The sequence below is a fragment of the Leptonychotes weddellii genome, unplaced genomic scaffold, assembly GCF_054177405.1.
Source record: "Leptonychotes weddellii isolate Sample4059 unplaced genomic scaffold, ASM5417740v2 HiC_scaffold_1721, whole genome shotgun sequence".
Taxonomy (NCBI): Eukaryota; Metazoa; Chordata; class Mammalia; order Carnivora; family Phocidae; genus Leptonychotes; species Leptonychotes weddellii.
In genome coordinates this window covers 1-7,682 of record NW_027755556.1, presented here as the reverse complement: position 1 = coordinate 7,682, position 7,682 = coordinate 1, and positions in this window count along the sequence as shown.

Sequence of the window (7,682 nt, the reverse complement as noted above, 5' to 3'; positions counted from 1 at the left end):
AATATGCTTTTAACAATAGGCTCAGAGTTATACCGAAAGAAAATTACTTACCAGTATTTGCAACTAAGAGAATAGATAATTACCAGAATAAATTAGTAAGTTCCTAATGCTTATATCCTAAATTGAGAAATAACATAGGGCCAAGGATGTAAAAATCATACATATGTATTTTTAGACATTTTCAAATCACAAAGTGGGAAAAGTGGTATACATCTAGTTACTTCTGTCCATATCCATTTGAAAGAATCCCATAAATTCCCTAAGATGAAGAAAATAATTCTCTAATAGTTAAGTCAGATGTCTAGTCATCATCCTTTGTCTTGGGCTGTCAAAAAATAAAACATTTTAGATCTATTCATGATAAAATATAAGACACTTGCAGATTCAATTCCTTATAAGGATTTTTCATCTTTTTGTGCTTAAGGATCTACAATGACTAAATTAATCAACCAAAAAAGTACATTTAAAGATGCTTTAAGAGAACTTTGCAAAAATACGAACATGATTATCTTTGGAGGGAAATTTTCTTTAACATAGAAAGAGTTGGAGAAAATGAAATCAGAAAAAAGTTTTTGTTTTGTTTTGGGTTTTTTGTTGTGTTTTTTTGTTTTGTTTTGTTTTAAGGAAAAGAACCTCACCAATGACCTTAAAAGGTAGGGTCAAACTACTTAGTTACTCAAATAATTAAAGCTGTAAGAGTAAAGGTAAAGAAAAAAAAATAATAAAATAACTGATGATTTCACTCTCTTCACCTGGCCTTAATTCAAATCAGAACACTTTCCTCCCTGCATGACTCCAAACAATTTACCAGAAAAGAAAAGAAAAATAGAGAAAACCGTGTATTCTTGAAGTAATCCAGAACACATTGTGTATAACAAAAACTGCAATGTTATCATTCAGCAATTATGATGCTCTAGTTTATTTACTAAGCAGCTCAGAATTGCACATGATCATGAAGTGATTCTGGACATGGCAAGAGCTCTTTGCTTAGTGCAATACAGAATTTTCCCCAGAGCTTCCTCATGTCTTTCTTCCATAACCCTGCATGGAGCCCCTCAGAAATCACCTTCAGCTATGAACTCCCAGGAAAACAGACCTATGTGGAAAGGCATGGAAAGGGGACTGCTGTCTATACTTTCTGCAGAAAGAGGTAGGAAACAATATTTCTTTCAGGGTAGCTATCCAATACCTGAGTATTTTTAATACTCCACAGCAGACAGTTTAGTTTGTTTTTAGGGAGGATGAAAGTTTAAAGCAACACAGGAGAGGGGGTTCCTGGGTGGCTCAGCTGGTGAAGCGTCTGACTCTTGATTTCAGCTCAGGTCATGATCTCAGGGTTGTGAGATCGAACCCCAGATCAGGCTCCCCACTCAGCAGGGAGGCTGCTTGAGATCCTCTCCCTTTCCCTCTGCCCCACCCCCTGCTTGCTCTCTCTTTCTCCTTCTCTCTCTCTCTCTCAGAATGGATAAATAAATCTTTAAAAAGTAAATAACATAAAGCAGCACAAGGAGTACTAAAGAGTCAGAGGCTACAGTCTTCTCCAAAGTTAGCACCCCTTGTTATGAACTCCTAAAATTAGGAAGGGCTACAGCAATGAGGAAGCCATGTTGCGAAAGAGGGGAGCGAGGATCCGAGCCAAGAAGGGATCTGCCCAGAGCCTCCTAGAAGGATGAGCTGGGATTCCGGTTCCCTAGGCCCTCACTGGAGGACTCTTTCCACTACCCCACTTCCTCCTTTGCCCTCTCCTCATTGATCTCTCCAACAAATGCTCAAAGTCTCACTTAAAACAGCCCCTTACTCCAAATAACAAGGGCTTGCCAAAAGAAGGAAAAGTTTGAGATACAGATTCCAATTAACTGCCTCTGACTGCTGGATAACTCAAGTCTTCCAGAAACTGATCTCAGCAGTATGTGTTATTTATTTATATCCTACCCTTGTCCCAAAAATAACTTGATATATTTTGCAGAAATACATACAATACAACCAGCTAAAAATAAATACAAGGGGGAAATTATCTCAAAGGCACAGAAAGGATAGGAAAATCTAGCCTATTAAAAGGGCCTATGCTAGGACCTCATGGAAAGGTCAAGGAAGTATCAATATTCCAGACAGAATCTCCTAGAGAGACTGTCAGACACCACAAAGGCAATTTATGTAACTGGTAGCTTAACAGCCAATCCTGCAGGCAATACATAATAGTGACCCATCAGGAATGAGTTGGGGATTGAAATGAAATGTCAACAGTTTACAGGGAGGGACGAGGCACGAAATTCCCTTTTAAGGTCTTAATATGCAAGGTTTGATTTCTGAAACAAGTCATTCCTAAACCTTGCAGGATTGGGAAGGAAAAGAGGAAAAAATGGGTAGGAAGAAGAAAGGAGAGTGTTGCAGAGTAGGGGAGGCAGAGGGAACCACGACAAGCTGCTGTCAACCTAGGCATCATTTATTAAAGAACCAAAATTAATTTATTGCATAATTGGAGGCTCAAAGTCACACATCGCCTGGACTCAATTGCACTTCTGTTATGTTATCATGCAATATAGTACAAATCGATTGGCTCAGATTTTAAAATTAGGGCCCAATTACCTGTGTAAGGGGATCATAAATCCAACTTGCATTTTTCTAACAGGGTTAACAACTCATGATGCCAGCTTAAACTCCAGAAAATAAATTTTCTGGGCTTAAGAACAATTGGGCACGGTATTTTATCACCCTGCTCTAGTGCAGCAGGTCGAAGGATTGGGGGTGTCGGGGTGCAGCGTTTGGGAGGCGGGTAGAAGCCTAACGCAAAACAAACACAGAGCATTGACTGTTGTTGAAAACACCAGCTACACACGGGAAGTCAGAACGGAAGCACTACCGTGTAACGGGCAGTCAAAACCAGGACGCCTGCTATTTGGTTAAGTAGTGAAAGCAAAACACTCCTCCTGCTGTTCTTATTCAGCAAAAAACAAAAACAAAAAAATAAAACAATCCCCCGGCGCTAAAGAAGTGAGATGAAATGCTAAGGGGAGAAATTCGAACCCCCACTACCAGCTCACCCAAAGCAGGCCTTCCTGAGTGAGATCACACCTGCAGCGAGCCAGTCTCTCAGGCACAGTCTGTTGACTTTCTCTTCAACTGCAAACATCTGAGGGAGCGCTCAGGGAAGGGGGGTGGGGGGAGAAAGCTGTGGCAACGGCACCGTCAATATAAACTGCTACAATATTCGTGGAGGACAGGGTAACACAAAAATATATTCTGTATTTTTGACATCAGAATTCCATTTTCAAAAAATCTGCTTAAGAAATAATGGAACAGGGGTGCGAAAATATACACACCCGGTTCTTTGTTGCAGCATTGCTTCTAAGAGCCAGAATTGGAAGCAAACAAAATCCATTAAAGGGGTTGGTTTCGGTAAACTGTATTTCACACATACAGAGTAATAATACTATGCTACAGTTATAGATGATGATGTAAAATTCAATGCACGGCATATCGTAAGGTAAAATAACAACAGTATTGGATGTATCAAATTTGTGTGTGTGTACGTGTGCGCGCGTGTGTGTGCACGCACACGCACATGCACCGGTGAAGCAGGGGGTTTGGCACAAAATATCCCCACGTATTAATCAAGGTTATGGCTGTGTGGTAAGATGACAGGTGATATTTAATTTTCAAAAGTATTTTTCTCTGTGGTGTTGGATTTTGAATTTTAATTTTATAACATAGGCAGGTATTCCGTTTATAATCTGAAAAAAATACATAGCAATTTCTACTTTGGATCTTCTTGAAAGTGGGAAGGATAGGCGGAAGAGCAGCAATATCCAGAAGAAGCAGAGGCCGAACAGGACCCAGGAGGCTTTCACTGGACAAAGCACTAGCACCTCTCTGGAAATGGTTTGTTTCCACACAAATTCCACTGGTACATTTTATTGAGGAGGGAAAACAAATGCACCAAACCAGATCATTTGTTCACCTTACCTTTGTGTTCTGTGGGTCAGAAAAACTCAGTCCATAGGATGCTTCTGAGGACAAACAATATCCCTGCCAGACCTAAAATATAGCTAGAAACTTCAGGAACAGTGCCTTCTACGCTGGGCTGCTTGTTCTATTTTCTCATCTTCCAAATGAACATGAAAAACTGTGACTTCCTGAAGTCAATATCTCTTTTTCAAGCAAAGAAACTGACAAAGAAACATGCGCTGAGAACACATGCTTCTCACTGACTCATGTCTGTATCTTGGTTTTATCAAGACTATGCCAGGGGAAGCTATTTGCAAAGTGAGAGCAAAAGACCTAGAAGGACCATAGAAATCATCCAATTCAGTATCCTCATTTTTTTTCTTTCACCCAGTGAGCCAGACTAAAGCTGAGAGTCTGACTCCCAGCCCACTGTTCACAACTTTGTCTCAAATTCTGTTCAAAGATGCAACTGTAACTTTCGTGTTCTAGAGAATCTGAATATTTCTTTAGCTAATGTTGACATAAATCAGACTTTGGAGACAGGTGTGAGATACAGAGAGAAAGAGAGAGCAAAAAGGAGCAAATCTAACATAATATACCAATTAGCTTTTCCAGATGCATCTGAGAGATACTTTCAATAATAGAAAACACTTCATACACTATTTTATACAGTACACCTTCTTGATTCTGTGATAGAAAAGGTTAAAAGTTCAGGGGGAAAAGCTAGATGGGTCACTTGGTGACAATTGGCGGGGGGAGGGGCAGAGGGAAGGGGAGAGAGAGAGAGAGAACCTTAAGCAGGCTCCTGACCCTGAGATCATGACCTGAGCCGAAATCAAGAGTCAGATGCTTAACCGACTGAGCCACCCAGGGTACCCCCACCTTTTGGGACATTTTTAAAAGTTTTACTTTCCGAAGCACATGAAGAGTTTTTTTCTTATTTCTATCAAAACCAGACATACTATAAGACATCTGGAAAATAAAATGAAATGTTAATAAGCAAAAAAAAGACAACATACAATTCAACCAAGAGGCAACCGCAGTTACAATTTTAGTATGGTTCCCTCTGGTTTCTTTTTCTTTTTGAATGGTTGGGATCTTAATACATAATGCCATTTCTAGATTGTGTTTTCACCTAAATTATACCTAAGTACTTTATCAGAACATTAAAAACTACTTATAAGTTTCAATTTAAAGTACAAACAGTATGCCATGGTATGGGTGTGCCAAATTTTTATTTAACTTTTTTTTTAATTTAACTTTTCAATGTATGTTATTTAGGGTTTTTCTATTACAAACTAATGCTATAATGAACATCTTAAGAAATGAACCTTGACCTTAATTTCTGATTATTTTCTTAACTTCAATTTCCTAAAATGGGTGATCACTAAGTTCAATATAATAAACATTTTAAAGTACCTGCAAGATTGTACTAAATATTGCCATTCCTAACAAAAGCATGTAACAGTATAAAGGTATTGGAGTTTTTCTTTTTTTCAGTAATTACCATATTGTAAAAACTTTGTTAATTCTGTAGATGACATAGGTACCAGTTTTAATGTGAATCTCTTGTCATTGAATAGTTTCACATACTCATTGGACGTTGTTTTTGTTTGGGCATACTTACTCTCCAGATCTTTGCCCTTCACTGAGGAAGAACACAATTTAACTGATGACACATTTTGATTAATGACATCCAATCATGTTTTCCTTGATAACTAAAATAAAGAGATTTTTTAAAAAAACTTCAGTACAGTTGACACATAATGTTACTTCAGTTTCAGGTACACAACATAATGATAAAAAACAGAACTTTTAAACAAGTTATATAACCTTGCTGAATTCATGAAGAAAACAAACTCCTGGCATGATCAGTTACAGGATGTAGAGAAAATAGCAGAACACACTGTTTTCTCAAGTATATTTTGTATGGGCTCCATTTAGTTAATGAAATGTTTGTACAAGTTCCTGTGACTGCTGATTCTAAGTATCAGATTAACAAACTGTGGAAAATGAAATGAAGAGCTACATGGTATTTCTCTAGTGTGTGGCATATGGAAAGCACAAACTCTCTTTTTTAAAAACTGTGTGTCTGGTTCACACTGGTAGACTGAGCAAACCCATTACCTCTTTTCCCACTCAAAGTACTTTCTAAATGATACTAAAGGAGCACAAAGGTATAAAACCCATAACCACAAAAAGAATGAGAAGAAGACATTAGAAGATGAAAGATTTCAATAAGAGTCTGTTGACTTATGAACCATAGCAAAGAAAACCATAGCCTAAAAGGGGGTTTCAAGCAAAGGAGAGAACAGAGCTGCCTGACAGTACCCCAGAAAGACTCAGGTTTCAGAAACAGCAGGTACAACAGTGGGTGGAGGTGGGGCGGGGGGGGGAGTGCTGGAAAGAGGGTATTACCTACAGGTCAGTATATGTAACATCAACCACCCTCCCTCCTGGCTCTCCATGTGTACTGGACTTGAAGCTTCAAGACAATAAGAAAAAAAAGTATCTGGGGAAAACGAGGGCACTTACGGGTGTTTAAACCTCATTCTGGCAAGTTGAGATTTCCTTCATTCCCATCCACAGACTCTAAATTTCAACCCTTTAATCAGGCCATTTATAAGATCCTTACACTTAAAAATAGTTTGTAGACAGCATTTCTATGGCCTCATTCTTTTACACACAACCCCAGATGACCAGGAATTTAATATGCCAAGAAGAGCCACCACAAAAAAAGAGCATGAGCAAGCAAAACAATAGAAAATATGATATTGAGAAAACAGACAACATAGAGAAAAGATACAACCTTTAAAGAAAAATCTATTTAATACCCTCAAGAATGATTTCAGGAGATTTGGTAACAGCACAACAAAAAATTTTAAATTATATTTAAAAGGGGCAGTCAGATAACAAGAAAGATCTGGGAATTATAGGATTCCTTAAATTAAAAATTCCACGCAAAGTTTGATGGCAAAGTTGGAGAAGTCTAGACTATCGACTAAATACACAAATATGTGAGAAAAAAATGAGCTATATCAGGAGTTCTAAGAATGCACTAGTAGGAGTTTCAGAATGAGCAAAAAGAAACTGGAATGGAGAAAATTATCAAAGAAATTAGATAATTTCCCAGAGCTAAAAGTAAACATGAATCTTCAGAGTATAGGAATGTACTCAGTGTGAAGGAGACGTAGTGCCAGAAAACTGCAGTTAAAGAGAAATTCCTGATAGCCTCCTAAAAAGAAAAGAAATCAAACAAAAAAGGCAGCCTGTGAAAGAAGTAAGGATGAGAGAACCATCAGGTTTAACAGCAGCAGTGCTGGATGCTAAAAAGTCGTAGTAAAAAATGATTTTCGGGGGGCGGAGCAAGATGGCGGAGGAGTAGGAGACCTGGATTTCAGACCTGAATTCTCCTCTCAGGAATTCAGCTGGATAGGGATCAAACCATTCTGAACACCTACAAACTCAACAGGAGATCGAAGAAAAGAAGAGCAACAACTGTCTGAACAGAAAAGCGACCACTTTCTGGAAGGTAGGACGTGCGGAGAAGTGAATCCGAGGCGATATTCGGGGAGGATAGACGGCGGGGGAGGGGCCTCCGTCGGCCGCTTCTGGCAAGTGATAGAGCCACGGAGCACAAAATCGGAACTTTTAAAAGTCTGCTCCGCTGAGGGACGTCACTCTGGTGGCTAAGTGGGGGGTGGAACCCTCCGGGACAGTGTGGTCTCAGGACCCTC